The sequence below is a fragment of the Pinus tabuliformis genome, chromosome 9, assembly GCF_031772625.1.
Source record: "Pinus tabuliformis cultivar Carrire ecotype Pingquan chromosome 9, CPIR1, whole genome shotgun sequence".
NCBI lineage: Eukaryota > Viridiplantae > Streptophyta > Pinopsida > Pinales > Pinaceae > Pinus > Pinus tabuliformis.
Genome location: NC_142307.1, coordinates 216,613,466 through 216,634,196, shown reverse-complemented (window position 1 = coordinate 216,634,196; position 20,731 = coordinate 216,613,466).

Sequence of the window (20,731 nt, the reverse complement as noted above, 5' to 3'; positions counted from 1 at the left end):
TTGTACAGCAACATAAATATAGAAATGAAATCAACAAAAACCCTTGCAAACTCATGCGAAGGGGACTTTATAGAAATGTTTATACAAAATATCTCAGGCATTGAGTCATCTGAGAGAGAAATATCTTCATTACTTCGTACAGAAAAGTAGAAAAGAAGTTATTGCAGCTTTGAATGCAACATAACTGCTCTTTAAGTCTGTCAGAGGATATTTTGACCTTTGGAGGTCACTGAGTCGGTTGGAACGCTTGGCTTTAATGCTGGAAAATGTGCCTTTACGTTTGCTGCGCTGTATCTTCTCGGCCCTGCCACCTGTGACTGTGTTTGCTGCTGTGGTGACCGAATAGCCCTGCTGAGTTGGCTCAGCCTTTCATCCTTCCTTTGTATGCTTATCTACCAAAATTTTCCGTGTGTATGATCACTTATAAATTTGACAAAACATAACATTACAGGTTCTGGCTTGATAGTATTAGCTGTGTCAATTTGTTCCAGACTTCCTGTGTGGGCAATTGGTGCTTCACAATTGCCTCTATGGTTTCATCTGCTTCTGTATATTTATAGAAATTTGGAGGCACATCGAACAGATGATTGATCTCGTTCATGATGAAAAACAGGTTTTCCACCCTATTATATAGAGTCTGCCCTGATGCTGGCCCTGATTCTGCTGAAGTGCTGGGCTGTCCTGCAATTTGACTTGCAGCAAAGGCATTGACCCTTTTAGCATAATTTTCATGGGTAAGCAGTCTTCCCACACTGCTTAGTATGCTGGGGAGGCCTCTGTTTTGTAACACCTGAAACCTGTCCATGAACTTGTTGATTTCGGTCTGCATGTCTTGGGTTCTCCTTTCTAATGTTCCAACCAGGTTTCTTAATGTCAGGACCCTTTTAACCATTGAGATTGTCTCAGTCCTGTGAGCAATTCCCATGGTGGTCAGTTGAGAGCTTGTCCTATTATTTAGTATGTTGATCATTCTATTGGCAGCATCAGGCATGTTGCCAAGGCTTGCTCTTGCTCTGTGTATCTCCCTATTTGCCTTTGTAATAAGTGCTGACTGTTCATCTATGGTCTCAATGAACTGCCACTGATCAGTAATGGACTGGCCAATATTGGCCCATAGGACTGTTTTGAGCTCTGCTGTCACCTTATCTAGTGTGAGCTCTTTCTCAAGCTCAGTTATTCTCTTTTTGAGAGCTTTTATCTCTCTTTCCTTCTCAGCCACATTCTGTTTGCTCTTATCATATCTTTCATTTACTTTAGCCAAAGATTCTTTGGCTTGATTGAGCTCTAACATTTGAGCTTCCAGGACTTGAATTTCATTTTGAAGCTTCTGCATATCAAGACTATGAGTCTCCTCTGTTGTTGGTGCAGCTGTCGATGTAGTTGGTGCTGTAGGTTCTGTTTGCTGAGGAGGAGGAGTAACAATGGGAGCAGTTTCCTCAAGATTAATGATTTGAGGAGGAGGCTGAGAAGTCTGACCTTCTTCTCTTTGTTTCAAGGTTGCCTGTAATGCTGCCTGTGCAGCCTCTGATTCTCCCAGTTTTTCTTGGGTTTGGATTAGCTGCTTGTACAGAGATATCAACAAGGTTGTGGCCTCTTGATCATGTCTTTGCTGGGCAACATCATCTGTTTGAGGGTGAATTGTGGCTGGGAGTTTGATCTTTCTCCTCAAAGCTGCCATGTCTGCATCCCTCAATTTTAATATCTCTTGTATGCCCTTGATGTCTTTGGGATCATGCCCAATCTCTATGATGATGTCTTCTAAGGACCTAATTCTGTTGTCCTTTGCTTGAGAGGATGCCTTCTCCAACTCAAGCTGAGCAGCTGTGTTGTTAAGGCTATTTTGTAGTCTGTAGTTATCCAATGTTTGGTCTGCCAGGGAAGCATAGACCATCTCACCCGTTTGCTTATGCAGTTCTATTTTGTCCATTGGGTGGATATCCTTGGCAAGGACCTCCAGGTTGGTCCTCAAGTAGTCAGAGGCAGATTGGGGCTGCACTGCTGTTGGCATAAAATGACTCATGATCATTTTGCCTTCCTGCACATCATATGCATACATGAGTCTTTGTTGATTGGTGGGAGCCATGTTTAACAGATGGTTATACAACTGTATCTTGATGGGATCATTTCTCCTCTTAATGTCAATGAACTGCTGTTTAATGCTGATTCCACCTTCCCTTTGCTGATTTGAGGAACTCACTTCTCCTCCCATTGCTCTATCCTGTTCCTGTTGAAAGGAACTTGCTGATGCTTCCCTGCTGGGTGGGACCATACCAAAAGACTGTCCCATTGGCATTTCTTCCTCTGAGAAGGGATTGATTCTCTGTCTTTTCTCCCCATGAGTTGCCGATGTTGTAAGGGGAGTCTCTCTGTCCCTTTTCCTGCTTGTATCCTCCTTTTGTGGAGTTTGGAGGATTGATGCCTCAGCTGAAGTTTCTTGCCTTGGAGGCACAGTTTATTCAGTGGATTTAGGGGCTTCCACTATTTGCTCTTGTTGGACAGGCTTCTCCTGTCTTTGTTCTTCTTGCTGTTGGTGTTGTGTTTGTTGCTGCACTTCCTGCTGCATCATTTCTTCTTGTTGTTGCACTAGTGTTTCCATTTGCTCTTCAGTCATAGGAGGTGGTTGTTCCACCTGCTTTTCTTTACCTTTGTTGGATGTCTGTGGAGTATTCATGGCAGCTTGCTGATGTGTTGTTGAGGATGAGGCAGCTGCTCCAAGTTGTCTTTGATATGAGAGGGGGACCTGTCCACAAGTTTCCAAGTCAGCTTCTTTTTGAATATTCCTAGCCTCTCTTTCTAGCAGCTCTTCACTAGTAATTTCCTCCTCTAGGGTGCCCTTTTTCCAGCTCAATGCATTGGCATACTGCTCAATCTCAGGCTGCCTCATATGTGAATAGGTACCCAATTTGTATTTTATCCTCCTGAGGGAAACAAAATGATTGGGGTCATAGGGTATCCACTCAAAACTAGTTTGCAGTTTGAGGGCCTCTAGGATACTATTTGCCTCTTTCCATCCCTCCTTTTTTTTGTTATATAGGGAAGGGCCCAGCTGGCTCCTTACCTTTAACTGCGCCTTCTTTTTCTTACTTTGGAAGTGGAGGTAGTCGGCATTCCCAAATTGCCTGAAGTATTCTAGGGAAAAAAGTCTCATGGGGACATACCTTGGCAGCCTATAAGGCTTCAACTCACAGCCATAAACTCTGATCACTGTGTGGTGTTGGTAAAAGTACCAATTACCAATGCTGTAGGTTTTGTTTAGATGGAGAATTCTCCTCATGTCATCAGTTAGCCTTGGAGGAGAAACACCATACAATAATGTCATAGCTTGATGAATGAACAAGTCTATGAACTCACAGTATGTGTATGGTGATACAGAGGTGCAATGAAAAACAGAGGTCCAAAACACAACTGACCTTGGATTCCCCTGGGCATTAACTTGCTTCAGGGGAATGAGGAAGCTGCCTGGTTGATAAAACAAGAATAAATGGTAAATGTACGAAGTGTATCTGAACAGTCTTTCCCTTTGCAGATTCATTAGCTGGTCATGGATCCTATCTACAATATATGTGGCATAGTCATAATGTACAGCTGGAGGCTTTCCAGGAGAGAACATAGACAGCATTGCCATTATACTATCATCCACATCCTCCACTCCCCTGAACCCTAGGACATAGCTGATCAAATCCACTAGTATTCTGCCCAATTCATTTAAGTATGCATATCCAATAGGAGGAGTTCTGATGGCTTCAGAGCCTGGTTGTATGAACAGCTGATTGATTTTGATGACCTGGTCATTTGACAACTTAGTCCCCTTCTTTATCAAGTTCTGCATGTAGAGGGGGGTCAATGGTTTTGCAGTGTGGAAATGCAGCATCTCATTTATGCTCTCTGGGGTGATATGGAACAGAATTGAGCCTGTGGGGCTGAGGACAGCTCTTTGGCATGGATCATAGCACTCCTGGCATCTGTGGACCAATTCTGGCATAGGATTTACCTGGGGGAGGTTGTAGATGGGCAAGTTTGAGTCCCAAATCCCTAGGATATCAGCTCCACTAAGGTGCTGGGCTTTCAACTCATTTAGCAACTGAATATTATATTTGGAGCCTAATGGAAAATAGTCTAACATTTGATAATCCATATCCCCCAGAGCTTTCCATTCTAACTCCCTGTGAGGGGTATTGAGAGGCTTGATGTTCAGTGCAATTGGAGTTTCCATGGTCTATCAAGCTTCTGACTTGCAGGTGAACTGGTTGAAATAAGCAGAACAACACAGAGGTGATTCCTTACAATGAAAGTATGAATTTTAGGGACCAGAGGGTTAATTGAGCACACAACAATTGAAATACTGTTTAACAGATTGATAAAGACAAATAGCAGGGCTGACCAGAACTTTTCTCAGGTGAATTTAGCCAGCAGAGGTTTCTAGCTCACGATTGCACAAGCTACCTGTGAATTTAGGTTGTTTCAGTCAAATGCAGGTTTCGTAAACTGTTCGTTGCCTTGCCAGAGGGAAATAGGTGCAGGTTACTGGATACTAGACGGTGAATTCAGTGTCTTAACACTCCCTTAACAGTTTGTTTGCAGAAATTTGGATAAAAACCAGGTGCAGAGAATAATTTCGAGAAATACCTTGCGGATTGCCACTGACAGTTGCAGATGCAGGTACGACGGAGGCGCCCGCGGTTTGGAGTCGAACAGTGCAGGTTGGCGCTGGTATGGTCGTTAAATTCATGCAGGAACAACAACAGTCTCTTTCGGCAAAAGTAGAAAAAACACGAAATTTTGGCTTAAAATAGATTTTTGGCAATATTGGCGCGTTTTTGGGATGACGTCAGCATGACGTCATCAGGTGGGGTCGGAGTCGGATGACGTCAGCATGACGTCACCGGGTGATGTGGCAGGTCCTGGTTGGTCCATGGATATGCTGAAGTGGCGGACATGTCAGCGGAGGGACGGACGAATGAGGTGATGCGACGGCGGGGTGGCGGCGACGTGGCTCCGACGTGGGCGTGACAGGGGACCAGCAAACCGGGCGGTAAGTGCAATAGTGGTAACGGTTTTCTCGGACCGCTTACAATACGGCCCCGGTTTTGTCAGAGGCCGCTCCGAGAGACTTGAGAAGGCGACGCGTGGCCGAGGACTGACGTAACCCTTCGTCATTTTCTCGGGCGCTAACTGTCGAGCGTGGGGACCAACCCGATATGCATAAGGGCCATCCGATCAGAGGCGCTCGATCGGACGGCTGACGGGTTAATGAAACGATCGAGCGATATGGAAGGGGGGCGGGATTTAAAAAATATATTTTTGGGATGCGCGCTTAGCGGAAGACCATCGGGGTATGGTGCTTTGTAAGGTTTTTCAATGTATTTTCAATAAAACCAATATAACGCCCGAAACTTTGGATAAGTGCCAAAAGGTGGGTTTTTTGGGTAATTTCATAATTTCAAAGGGGGTTATGGCTAGGAAGGGTTTTTTACAAGGTTTTTTCTTTACAAACAAAGGCTTAATGGGTGGAATGACTTTAAAGAAGGGAGAGGGGTGAGGTTTAGGTTCATCAAAGTGACCAGATGCCAATTTGATCCCTGACAGAGGATTTATTGGCTATAATGCCAAGGGGAGGGATATTTATAAAAAATTTAGGGTTTATACACCATGGTGTTAATAATAGTAGGGGAAAGGTAACATAGGGGAATTACATAGTAGAGTTAGAGTTAATATGGGGGGAAATGTGAATGAGGGGGGGGATTACTAAGTTTATTTGAAACTCACTTAGTTTTAGGGAGTAGATCAAAATGAAAAGAATTTTTAGACAAGAAATGTGGCTTTTCAATGAATAAAACCACCATCAAACCTCAAGTTTTCTAAGCAATTCAATTGATGAGGGGATGTTAGTAATGAGTGGGAAAAAGGGATAATTGGGAAGTTAGACATGCTTCTTTGTTTTTCTTTTCTCATCTTGACCATCAAGGTTAAATCTGAAATGAATACCACTTCTGCAACCCCATCTACTTACCCAGCTACTTTGCCTAGCATTTTTTGTTTCTTCTTGAAGGGTGCATTTAGGCTTGCAGACCCTTACTTGCCTTTTCTTTTCTTTGGCTTTTTTCTTTTGTTTTTCTATCTACTTCTACCCTTATTTCTTCCAAGGTCCCAGATTAAGCTGTTGGGAGCCTTTTCTTCTCTACCTGAACTACTTGTCTGCCAAGATTAAATAGTTTGGACAGACTCATTTCTCTATTCTACAACTGAAAATTTAAAACATGACATGATCCAGCTTAGACTGTTGGACCATCCATCAAAATTTGAGTCCCCATCAAGCTATAATCACAGATTGTATTCTTATGGAAATATGTGATCTTTGCATCATCAAAGCAGAGCATATTTGGACCTTTCCATTGCCAATCATGAAATATGAAACCTATTGGTATAGGTAGCTAACAGAAGGAAGAAGAGATGAAAAACATAGATCCGGAAAAATCAACATCTCTAGAGGTGAAGCTTGATATTTTGGTAAGTGCAGTAGAAGAGATGATGGACAAGATCAACACAAGGAATGATTATGATGTTCAATCTCATGGCTTGCTGATTGAAGAAGAACAAGTTGCTAATCCAAAGCATTTTGTTTCTTATCCTAGTTGTCATAGTGATTGTTTTATAGATCATCGTGAAGAAGAGATGTCTGTTGATATGACATGTATGCTTGATGATGTCTTTTATACTGATGATTTGCCTCAGTATGATCAGTATGATGATGATTATCTTCTCCAAAAAGAAGCTAATCTTACAGACAAATCAGCAGCTAGTTTGTGGGAGGAAAAAGTTCATTTTCAGCAGTTTGAAAACAATGTTCAACCATCACATATCAGCTATGACAGTGATGAGGAAAGTGCAGCAAAGTTTGAAGTAAGTGAAGGATCTTTACCTTTTTTTTTTATTCATGTTAGTTCATTAGAGACAAATTCCATGAACTTAGAAATCAGCTGTCAACAAGTCTTGATCTAGACCATCTTGAAGGCAATAAAAACCTTGTTCCAGACTTCTCATATTCAGATTTGCAGCCCCCAAATGCCATTGGTTGTCAAGTTGCAGATGAAGGCATGGAAGCTGACATATTTGATCAAATGATACAAGAAGGTTCCCTACCATTCTGTTTTGAATCATTTCAGTATTTGAAGGGAAATTTGCATAGTCCATCTTCAGTGAAGAATGAGCAGCATGTAGGCAATCATGTAATCACAATGGAACCAATAGAAATGGGATTGCAGCAGTCTTTTCAAGTTTTTCATGATCCAATAGCTGATGTTTTGGATGAGGTTTGCAGTCAAAGTTTTTCTCCATTGTCTACATGTGAGCTTGAAACATGTGCTGATATGAATTTGATCCGACAGCCGGTTTCTTTGTCATTTTTAGCAGAGGTCTCGTCACAAGGCTCAGATCAAAGTTTGCATTCATGGTATGAGGAAACGAGAAGTAATCCATTAGATGAGCTAAGTTCCAGTGTGCTTGAATTTCAAGATCCTTATGCAGTGTTTTTGGAGGTGGATAGAGAATTCATATCATTTTACGGATCTGTTTCCAAATTGCCATGGGAGTTGCCTTTCAATAGTTCTCTTTTGTTGTTCTTAAGTGAGCACTTGCGGAGACTTCGAACAGCAGATGGGATACTTACTTGGTTGCACTGGTTGTTTCATTTCACTTGATCAGGTGATGAATGAAACTGTTAGAGTAGGTTTTGATGAATAAGCTCCACTTTGAGCATCATTTTCAGTTGGTCGATTGTGTTTAAGTATCGAGTCAGTTTTTAGTTGAGTCATGAGTCCTTTGTGAGTCAGTTTTCATTCATGTAGGTTTCATAATTGAGTCGGTTTGAATCAAGTTTCAGTCAATAAATGAGTCAAAGTCTTGTGTCGTTTGCCGAAATAATGACTCCATCGCCCAATGGTTGAAAGCACTGGTCTGCTCTCCCAGAGGTCTAAGGTTCTTGGTACCTCCAAGGAGCTACCATCCCCATTGGAGCCAATGTTAGAGTCGGTCTAGTAGCCCTCCATCAGCGATCAAAGCTCTTTGCATTTGCATAGGTAGGTGTCTCATCATTGTTAATTTTTGCATTCCATTAGGCATGCCATAACCCTGATGGAGGAGCTGGTGTTTTTGTTCCCCTCTTGCCATTGCTGGATCAAGGTTGTTTCAGTCCTTAGACTCTTTCAAACTTACTTGTCTTGTCTGGAAGTCAAATTCTAGGTCTAGGGTTTTGGTCAAGTTTGTCTTTAAGGTCATTGTCTCTGAAGGTCAATAAGTGCTCAGCAAGCCAGAGGGATGATTTTCAATGTGTTTCTTTGAAAATTTCTATCTTGTACAGTTAAATTTCACCTTGGATTTTAAAACCCTGGTTTTAAAGCCAAGGTCATTTTTTCAAAATTTGTAAAAAATGGTAAAATTTCAAAAGGCTTCAAAGGACAGCATGTAACCTTGGCTCCCTTGCCAAGATCCCTCAGATGTTATCCCTGCAAAAAGTATCGAGCAAAAGCATCAAATGAGTCAATTTCAGGACAAAGGAAACCAGAAAAGTCAAATTTATAAAGTGTCAAAGAAAAACATTATAAAGTGGGTTTGGGCATGAAATTAATTCAAATCAAAGTTATAAGAGCCCAATCTCCCTCCATAGACCCTCATTTTTGCATCTAAGTCACTTGCAAGAGAGATTAAATGAGAAATTGGCCGAAGTTGAGAGCTGGACAGGCGCGCGACCCGTCAAACCAGGCACGCGACCCGTCAGAGGCGCGCGACCCGTTGAGCGCCCTCCGACAGTGCAATTTTTTAACGGGCGTGACCCGTCAGTGGCGCGCGACCCGTTTGGTGAGGCGCGCGACCCGTCAGCGCCCTCCTTATCAAACTGCCTGCAAATTCATCCAAGGAACCACCAAAATCACTGAATTGCCTAAGGTAGGCCCTCCAACTTAAAAATTGTTGCTTGTTATGGTCAAAGGAAATCGTGATTGCATTTTTAAAGATCTATATTTGCAAGAGAAAAGCTCCATGTGGCTGTGGTTTAAAATTGTAAAAAATGGCTAGGGTTTTATGCTGTTTTAAGGTATTCCCTTGTAATCATTTTTTCCCCATTCCCATTTCTTTTTCCTTGACATTCCATGTAAATTTCCCTTGCAAAATTAGTGAAAGGCCCTAAACCCTACCCCTCTTCCCTAAGAAATAAAAATCAAACCCTAACCCTACCTCTAATAATATCCATGTTAATAAGTTTGTATAATGGTATATGTGCAATGATTTTGCAATGATTTTTCCCAAAATCCCTGTTTTATATATTTATTCCCACTTTCCCTTTAAAGTGTCCCTCCCCTAACATTCCTCTCATGCTCCTTGTCCCCTTGAAACAGCATTTTAATCAGCATTTTACCAAGCAGAAACAGCAGTACATTTCAGCCACTTTGCTCCTTAAACAATGTCAGAAACCGAAACCAATTACGAGCAAAGTGATGACCAGGCATCAACTTGAGAGTTTGAGGTATAGAGGAGGCCTCATAAGGGTGGAAAGGGTGGTCATCATAAGAGAGAGGAGCCCACTTCTTTGACAGATTTACAGGCTTGTCCTATGGCAGTCTCATGTTTCCGATATATGTCTTGTTATGAGTTTTGCGAGAGGATCTCTCGGATTCAGCATCACAGAGAGTTGGCTCGCCTATTTGTTTTACATTTGCATGATGGACATGTCAACCTTGCCGGGGTGGACTTTACATTGACACCCGAGATGATTGCACAGGCCACAGGGATACCTAATTTTGGAGAGGTATGGAATAAGCGCAAGGTGTTGGACAGTGTTCAGTTTGAGCCTTTTGTTAGACCCGCACTCATGAGACACTTGACAGGTGTGTTTCCCTTTAGATTTCTCAGGAGTGAGTATGCTGCCATGATGAGGCTTATCATGCTCTATTTTACCTGTGAGGGCATATTTTCACAAGTATATTCGTACCATATTCACCTATTGATGCACTTCACACGGGTACGGATGATGAACATCCCTGTTTTCTTCTGCCAGAACATTGAGAGGATGGTGCCTGTGATGCAGCGGAAGAGCCCGGCACAGCAGTATAGGAGCCTTTACCATTATGGTTTGATTCAGCTTATGGTCTTACATTAGTTGGCTCAGCAGGGCATCTCATGGGAGGAGTTCATCTCTCGTGAGTTCTTTACAGCACCACCACCACATCCGGAGATTTTTCATGAGGAGGGAGGACCATCACAGCAGCATGATATCCCCGGGACTAGCCATGTCAGCTCTCCTCCGCTTGTCACTTATCAGAGAGGCCAAAGGGCCTTATTTGCAGTAGCTCGGCAAGTATTTTCTCCACATCAGGTGGAAGGGGCCTCTCTTTCTTCAGCAGCACAGGAAGCACAGAGGGGCAAGCAGCCCAAGATTGATGAGGGGCCATTAGGTGTTCCAGATATAGAGCTTATTGATCTTGATGTCAGTTCTCCTAACCTAGAGTCGAAGGAGATCATTCAGCACCTTAGAGCTGAAAATGATGCATTGCAGAGGAGATTAGAGGGGGCACAATGGACAATCTCATATCTAGAGCAGCGCAACAAACAGTTGGAGGATGAGCAAGCTCTTGATGAGTTGTGGAGGATTCGTAGTGACCGCAACTTGAATCGAAGAAGACCCGGTGATCTATTGCCCGCTGAGCGAGAGTCTATGCTTATCCGGCTCAATGCTCACTTGGAGAGGCTGTTGGCTAAGTCTAACCAAGATAAGAAATTGTTGAGAAACATGAAGAACCATTATTGGGTGCGGATGCACGTGTGCAAGGCGAAGATGAAGATGTTCCAAAGGCAGTTGGCCAAGGCACAAAAAAGAAGAAAAAGGCCCAATCCCCTCCACATCTTGGCCGAGGCTTCCTTGAAGTAGCAAGGCACTAAATAGCTCAGTCACAGCACAAATCCCAAGAAATTTTGAACATTTTGGGTCAATTTTGGTTTTTTCAGGCAATTTACAGGTTTTGTCCTTTTAATGGGTCTCACCCCCCGCGCGACCCTTTCACTTGGCAACTCCATTTTGCAAAAACTCAACATTTCCAGATTTGGCATGAAAAGTTACACATTCTCACCCATTTCCAAGAGATTTTATGAAGTTTTGGGCCTCCTGAAAGTCAAAAAACAAGCAAAAAATGACTTTCTGCCACATTTTTGACACACAGAAAGCAGTCTTGGGAGATTGCAATTTTGGAGGGGCAAATGACAACCAAATTCAGAAATTCTAGTTGGGTTGGAAAGTAGACTCACAGAACTTTCCAACAAGCCTACCCTTGCCTCATTTGGACACCTGAAAGTGCCCCAAAAGTTCTCTCAAAGGCGCGCGACCTATCAGGCAAATTTCTCAAAATTTCACTGTACAGCTCAGAAAAACGCAGTTTTGACCATGTTTGACTTTTTGGAGTGGATTGTTATCCTCCTTGATGTAAATAATGTAATTTTTTGACACTTTTACACTCATGTATCTCTTCTAGAAGATTCATTCATGGAATAGGTGAAAATTAAATGAATGAATTGGTTTCCTAGTTTATAGAGGCAAGTTGTTTTGACTGCCTAGTTTTCAGTGCTTAGTTTAGAAGTGGTTGAAACAGCTCCTAGAAGGATGAGCTCGACCCCTAGAGGCAAGGAAAGGTGTTAGCTTTCCTATATTATGTATTTTCTTAGTCATTTTCAGGGGTTGGAAGGTTGGACTCTTGAGGGAGAAGCTATCATTGTATTATTCACTGTATCTCTGCAATTTTTGGCTAAGGAAGACCAGGGTTTTGCAGTCCTTTTTGGGATTCTTGTGGTTACATGTATTGATGGTGTGTTTCTCTATGTACTTGTAAGTGTGTTATGTGAATCATTTCCTTACTTTTCCTTCTGCAAATTAGGCAAATGAAGTGCTAAAGTAGAATTCATGACTGTCATGCTCTGCTTTTAAGTTTGCTTAATATCAATGTTTTCGACTGTTTAAAGGGAATTCAAGGTTATTGCTTGCTCTCTTTAACTCCTCACCGGTCATTCTCATCCATCCATCTCTATTAAAGGCATCAATACTGTTTCCTACCTCGCCCCAAAGAACCCCCTGCGAAAACTGTGTCCAATCCCCGCACCTAAAATTTCCATTTCCCCAATTTTCCACCAAAAACCCTAAAAATCCCAAATTTAAACCTCTTGATCAGTTTACTAGCCTAAAATCAGTGTTTTCCTATTGGTCATCTTGCCCATTGAACATCTTTACTGAGATTGACTGGAGAGAGCCCTCTCCTGCCCCGTAGGGCTAGCTACGAGGCTAAGTGGTTTGATGTTGCCTTGGAGTTTACCTTTCTCAGCCTGAGGTGAAATTTTAAGCGCTAACAGAATCGCTAGAAAATATTTTGGATAGACTAGATATGTCTGAACAACCGTCAACATCCAGGACTGTGTCGTCCGACACAGCAGTGGCACAGCCTCCTACTGATACTCCAACGATGTTCAATGGTATACCATCTGTCCCGGCAAGTTATCAACAACAAGCCGGAGTCCAATCAGGGACTGTTTCGATGACATGGTCAGTTCCTATTTCTTCATCCGAATTATCATATGGTATTTCTTATGTTGAAACTCAACAAATTGATCAAATGTGTCTTCAAAGGCCAATCTACCCTTTAAGTACTGGATTTCCACCATGTGGAGGGCAGTATGCCTTTTCATTGTTCCCTCCCAGAGAACAACCATATGCGAGTTTACAACAAACTTCAGGTCAAACTGGAATTACATCCAGTGGTTGGGTACCAATACTGCCTCAGCAACCAAGGGTTGTATATTCAATGCAACCAATCCATACTGTGTCGAATATTCCCACTATACCTGCTACGGTGACTGCGTCGCAAGTACAAGCGCTACCTGTTGTATGTCAACCCCAAGTTTCTCAGGTTGCAATACAACAACCTCTTGTCTCGACGACTCAATCACAAACTCAGGTTAGTGCCTCCTTATCTGGAGCGACTCAGGCTCTAACAAGTACTATGACTCCTCATCTTGGTCAATCATCCAGTATTGGAAAACAGCAAATGGTCCAACAACCAGGACTGGTTCAATCTCAACAACCGCAATTCCAGCAATCATATCAAGGACCTGAGCAACAAGTCTTTGTAAGTAATGGGCAACTGCATTTCCAAAGCGGTTATCAACAACCATACTATAATGGTTATGCCCATCAACCTTGTCAAAGTTGCCAGCATCAAATACATTATGCTGGTATGCAAAGACCCACTGCTCAGTTGATTCCATCTTATCCTGGGTATGATTCTCCTAACCTGAATCAACAGTTGCCCTTTGTAGCAACTCTAGAATTACCAGATCTAAATCGGCTGACGAATGATCCAATTTCTTATGCCCCTTGGTGGCCAGCGATTCCGCATAAACTTCCGTCAGATATTCCTAAATTTAATGGAAATCCGGGTGAAGATCCGTCGAATCATGTGATGAAATTTCATCTGTGGTGTTCATCAAACACCCTAAATGATGATTCGATTAGGCTTCGCCTTTTTCAGAGGACGTTAACTGGTCCGGTAGCAAAATGGTATATTGGATTGCCTAGAGCTTCATTCGACAACTTCAGTACCCTAGCCACAACCTTTTTAACCCATTTTCTGTTACCGATAAGGTACGAAACGGGAACCGAACTTCTTACCAACTTCAAACAAATGATGGCCACTCACATATCTGATCATATACATGAGTGGCGACGTCGTCGTAGAATGGTAAAAACGTATGTTCCCGATCAGCTTTTAGCTGAATGGTTTATCAAGTCATTACTACCTTCCATCACGGAAGATGTGGCAAAAGGGGGGGTCGTCACTGAAGAGCAAGTTATTGCTCGTGCACAATATCTAGACTTGATCTATACTCAGTCTGGCACGCTCTACGATAAAATACCTGATGCTCCTAGACCAGAATTTTCCGTTCCTCCTCCTCCTAAATCAAACAATGACTCTCATGCCGGCGATGGCGTGATTGGCGCAACAGACATGAAATCGACAAAGGCTACATCTAAAAAGGCCCGTAAGATTTCCAGTCAAAATGCAAATGAGGAACTTCTTGCCTCGGAAGTAAATGCCATGTCGACCGACAAGGGAAAAAAACTGAAGCAACCAGGGGGCAATAAGAAAAAGAAAGGGAGAAAAAAGAAGCAGGATGGGTCATCTCCTGAAAAACCTTCTACGAACCCTTATGGGCAAAGGAAACCCCCTGCGGGGTGTCATATATGCGATGAGGATCATTGGACGAGAGATTGTCCACATAAAGCTGAAGTTAAGAAACTCCTTAAGAGTTCAAAAACCTTAGCAGTATTGACTGATCCGTTTCCAAACCCGGGAACCAAACTGGTTGCTAATCAAAATGCTTCCTGATCCCAAGTGCTTATGTTGTCTATCTCAGAGCAACAAAATGATGATTTGACAAGGAATAAAGATTACGGGAATCCACAGCTGTCGAATAACAAGGCTAATGAACAACCTAGTCTGCCTGGAAAGCGCATCCATTATCGCAAGGGAAGAGCAGCATCAGAGACGAAAGATCAGAGAAGCACTTGAAATTATCAAGCATCCTCACAATCTAAACAGAGACAATGGTATGGAGATTAGCGGGAGCTGGCTTCCCTTGATCAGGGAAATCAAAAACGCCAAAAACGCCAACACATCCCCAGGTGAAGCATTCAATAGGTAAGTTATCCCTCTCCTTTTCTATTTTATTAGTCTGTACCTTTTTATTAATATCAAGGTTGAAGAGTTAGCATTAAAATTCTATAATATATTGATTTCTATATAGCTATTAATTAATATATTAATTAATTATAAATATTAATTATTTATAATTGTTAATATGATTTGGTTTAATATATTAGTTTTATTTATATAGAAACTAATATTGTTTTTCCCTAATATTTTTAGAAATAACCTTTCATTATAAGAATTAGCATTATAATGCTATAATATAATAATTTCGATATAACTATTAATTATTATATTAACCAATTATAAATATTTATTATTTATAATTGTTAATATAAGTAGTTTATTATATTAATTTAATTTATATAGAGATTATTATATTTTAGTTCATTAAACTAATTTTACTTTTAGTTGTAGTTCAATTCCCTAATTTTGTCTTTAGGTTTTGTGTTAATATATTAACCCTTCAATGATAAAAAAAAAATTAAAATAAAAGTAATTTATTAAAAATTAAAAATAAAATAAAAGTGATTTTTAAAATTGAAATAAAATAAAATAAAATTATTATTTCAAGCCGACAGTGTGTTGTTCCCTAATTATTTTTCCTCATTATTATTTATTCCCTAAGAAGCTCTTCTTTTATCATCATTCTAAAATCCTGATGATGGATCCCATTTGGGATTTGAAACGTTGGTATAAAAATGTTCATACTGTGGATTCTACGGTCACTGATTCAAAAGAACAACCTAGTAGTTCGACAACAACTTTGACCGAAGTTGTGCGACCCATCATTCCTGAGCCAATGATAAAGTCGCCAAAGGGAGTAGTACACAAATCGACATTTAATCCTCGTGCAAAAGTAGCACAGAATTATAATATAGTAGAGAACCTGGCCCAATCGCCATCCGCTATGTCGACACTTGAGGTACCACAAAATTACCCCTCCCAAAAGCAAGCTTTATTATCAGCAATAGGTGGGATTGACCCAATGGATTCCAATCTTGTGGCCTTTGATCATAAAGGATATGACCCTCAATTACCGGCTCAACTAGCTTTCCTTATTCAAGTGAAAGCCCTCAACAAAATTGTTCATCGAACAATTATTGATGAGGGGGCATCTACATGTATTATGTCGATGAGTTGCTGGAAAAAATTAGGGTCACCACCCTTGTCGAGATCGTCAATGACATTAAAAGCATTTGATGGACGATCATACACTCCATACGGGATTTTAAGTAACTTGCAAGTTGAACTGGGGGGCAAAACAGTAGAAGTTGATGTTGAAGTAATCGATGGAAACCTCGATTACAACATCCTACTGGAAAGGCCCTGGATATATGCCATGGCCGCAATTGTGTCGACCTACTTCAGGAATATTGCATTTCCCTTCCAAGGAAAAATTACAATAGTCGACCAACAAACATTTCTCCCCAACAGTTCAGAAGTTACGAGAAGCATTCCAATGGTCTATGGAAGCAATCATTCGCTTCAAAATATTGGAGTAGGCCTCCTAAAAGACCCCGCCTTAATGGGTACTTTTGCCCTACCGCCTCCGAGTAATCTGACGGAAGTGGCCACAGTGGGAACCTGCAATATGAAATCTTCTATATCTAATTGATTCGGAAGATTCCTAAACATTTTGTCAGCATAGATCATCGCCCTAATAGAAATATTGTAGCAATCAATTTTCTTGGCCTGGGGAGCAAACCCAAATCAGCGCTCATCGAGTGTTTGGATAGATAGGTCTAAGGAATATGGCACCTCTTCAAATCCTTCGTCGCATGTACATTCAACAGACGAAGGAATCATTCATTCAATGATAGGAGAGGCACCGTGGGAAGATTACCACCATCGCTCCCATCTTCCAAATTACCACGAAGGTTATTCCAGCAACCTTAATCATCCTTCAGTTTTTGATTCTCTATCAAATACTGTAAATATGGTGGATTCTGAGGACAGTTCTTATCTCGTGTCGACCTCGTTAAAAAAATGAAACAAGGAGTCATGAGGATAGTTATTTTACTCTGTCAACCTCATTAAAAAATGAAACAAATCCCCTTTCCAAGTCTCAAAGGTAAACCTTCATTCCAACCACCGAGTTGAATGCAATGAAGCTTGGGGGGCATGCACCTCGATTTGAGTTATTATGCTGGGGGCATGAAAACTTATCGAGCAGTGTTACCGTAAGGTTTAAGCTCGTTAAAAAATAAACCCGCATCGAGCAGTGTTTACCGCGAGGTTCAAGCTCGTTAAAAAATAAAACCGGACCGAGCAAATGTTTCCACCCGCGTTTAAGCTCGTTAAAAAATGAACTATTCCCCGGTAAATAACCAGCGTGAATGTAGTACTTCAGCCATTAAAGCCTTGGTCGTGTTTGCACCATCACCTCATCTTTTTCATTGGCCGATCATTCACCTCCATTTGATTGTTTACCCATTTTGAGGAACAACTGTGAAGAGTGATTTCACTAGCCATCCTTGTGACACTGCCATGATTGGAAAATTCCAAACCTTACCTGGAATCAGCTGCTACCCATTTTATCACTCGTTCCTCAAAAGACGAGTCTCCTTTAAGCTCTTTTCAACTGACTTGTAAAATATGAAAAGATTGCCTAGTCCTTGGCCTTCCAACTCGTTAAAGGGACAGGAAGTGTTATCCCTCCTCTAGATTTTAATCTTTTTGGCCTTGAGGGATTATTGCACAAAAAGATCGAGTTTTGTTCGTCTCATTAAAACTATCGAAAATTCATCCCTTCTGTATTGTTTTATACTTTTTCGGACTTAAGGGATTAGATGACGAAAAAGGAATTTTGGAGTTACCTTTACGTACCTTTTCAGACTCTCTAAAAATGAAAAGGACCGAGTTATCTTTGTCGTTAAACTTGTTAAAAAGATTAATAGCGACAAACTTGTCTTTAGACGAGAACGAGTTTCACTATCGCTAGGCTCGTTAAAACATAGCGATGGGTTTGCCCGAAGGGCAAATTATAGAACAAGCATATGTTATCCTCCTCAAGCTTGACAAAAATAAAGAGGTACTGGTCAGCAATGACTGGGGAAAAATTGGGAAGAAAACTCAAAGAATCTTTATTGGTAGCAAGTCGCTCTTGAACATGACACTTCCACTCCGTGTCCGAGTCGGGTTGGGTTGTTTCATTCACCGGTCACATCGCCATGGTCACGCCATACCATCCACATTTGGGGTTAATGCTACCAATCCATCACATAAGTGTCACCGACATGTTCAAGAGAAGTCATCCAGAGAAGTCACCTGTGTCCCACCCACTACCATACATTATACTCCATTCTTTCATGACCGCCATCCTGAACCGTATATCATCAGATTGTTTTCACCTCCATCAAAATCATTTGCTCCGTTCCGTGTCATTGATGTGGGATTCATTAAGGCCCTCCTTTGACGGATCACTTCTTGTCGACATCAGCTCATTATCCAAGAAGTTGGTCTAGGAACACCCCATTCAGTGCTTTGAAGCTTGCATGCCTTAATGGCAAGTTTCTCACTTCCGGGGACAGGTTTACATCAATGGCCTTCGACCGAAAGATTTTGCGTGGTGTTCGACACCAAGTCCTTTATTCACACCACGTGAATTGTACTGTAGTACCTTGAGGGTCATTATCATTATCGGTGATTCCTCTCGCGCTTGTTAACAGTTTACATCATTGACTGGTAATCAAGCGATGTCTTTCCATGTCCGACTTTAGAACATTTCTCACATGGATCGACTTGTACTTCGAGTGAAGATCGGACGAGATTGAAGACCCCGGATCTAGTTTCATCCATCCGGGCTGCGATATATATTCAGGAAAATAAAGACATTAAATGTACAGCATTGCAGCACAGATAATCATCCTACCAAAAGGATGGTGGCTCTATCAGAATCATCACTCTACACTCAGACGATTGTCTGTCCTATGTACATGAAAATGAATTTATAAAGCTGAGCATGGGAATGCCCGCCTCAGCTAGATCATGGAAAACAGTATGAAGATAATGTATTGTATTGTATCTTATTACAGGTCTCCTCCCAGCAATGAAAGAACTTCGGATCCTCATAATAAAGCATTTCACCCGATTAACAGCCTCATACTTTAGGGGGCAACTGTTATAGACATTTTTGTACCTTGCAGCTCCAAGCATGAAATGTCCATAAACCAAGGGCTTCTAAGTCCCTAAAAGTGTTGTTCCAACCCCTAAAGGAACAAGGTCAACAAATTACAGCTTCTCCCAGAAGTTCTCCACCAGAAACTGCTCAGAATAAGTCAAAACAGGATCATTTCAGCTGCTCCACTGGCTAGCTGCGTTGCATAGCACCTCAAAACACTAGCTAGGTGCGTTGCAATGCACCTAAATGCACTATGAGGGTGCGTTGAGCGGGAAATGACAAATGGCAGTGCCATTCCGCGAGGTGGAAAGATAATGGAAGCTTCCAGAATCTTCTCCTATGCCACTTGCCTCACTGAATTTAACCCAGGATGAGTAAGAGGCTTTCAGTCTCCAAGTGGAAGCAAGAACTGACAGAGAGAAGACACTAATCAAATCACAGGCTGACTCATCCTCCTTGCATACATCTATATATGGATCCCTCATCCTAGAGATCCGGGGGCTGGAATTTTGTACATTGCAAGGAATTGTTGTTGGTTTTGAGATAGATATCAAAGTATTGGGTGATTTATGCTTTATTGGAGGTGAAGAAGGGGCTTCTTTGTTGGGAGGTTGATGCTGGGTCAGGAATCATCAGTTGTAACTCCTCCTGGATCTTCTTGTATATCAATAAAAACTATTTGAGTTTCTCCTACATGCTTGTGTATCATTGATGCTTGTTACATTTGTATGTTTAGCTTAAATCTTATCCTAAGTTGTTTATGAATATAGATCCATGTCTTTGTATAGTTTTCTTCTTCTGTGATCTTACAGGAACTTGGTGAAGCTGGGCAAGTAAGGGAGCAGGTAGCTGGAAGCTGTCAAAGAAGAGAGGGATTGGATCAAAGGATTAACACAAGACACAGGTCGGTTCTTTCTATCCCCCTCTATCTTTAATTCATAAAGGAAATACAAAACTAGTTTTCTCTGTTTGTTTCTAAGGCAGCTGTCACACCTTAGTGGGATAGAGCAGTTCTAAATAGACACTTTTCCCGGTAACAATGCGGCCACAGAAAAAGAATTCACATGTAGAGCGTAACTACTATTGATTGAATACTTATGAAAATTGACTGGAAAGAGATCGTGATAATTATCTGAGGCAAAGCGACACTAAATAGAGAGTCATATGAGTAGATCAAGCAAGTCTTGTTGAATTCTATAGCAGGACATAATCTTCAGCCGAAACATTATGACAAAGTTTGAACAGAACCATGATACCATCCTACAAGTTAGACTAAATATTCACGAGTGTTGCATGTCCTATGGAGATGTTTTGCACAAAGGGGACGCTCATTTATATGGGACAGATCACGTCCTCTTCTTGACAGTTACCTGTAGCGTTTCTGGTCAAAATTGCTTTTGATAGAATAGTGCAGATGTGTCAGTTAAGAGGGCTTAGTCGAACTCTATCTTAATTCGTTTAAAGGTTATGTTGGGACTAGGGGAATTGAACTAAATGATTGAATCCATTTACTATTGTATCGACTGATTACTGAATCGTTAGGTTTGCACTATATTGTTTAAGTTGTTTATTTCAGGATGTGCAATCGGGAATTACATGGTTTCCTATGTTAGAATTGCCTCAGTTTGAAAGATATATTTTCCCTGGAAAAACGCATTGTCTTTCCCCTATAAACTGAAAAGGATCTGAGAAAACCTAGATGGAAAATTACCTCGACATTCTACATTGGGAATTCCACTGGTTGTCGAACTGCTATTGGAAGTAAGTTGGTTTTTAGATTACAAAATATTGCCAAAAAGCATCATTTTTCATCACTCGAATTCATATTCTACTCTAGATTAATTTATATTTCACAATATGATGTTGATTG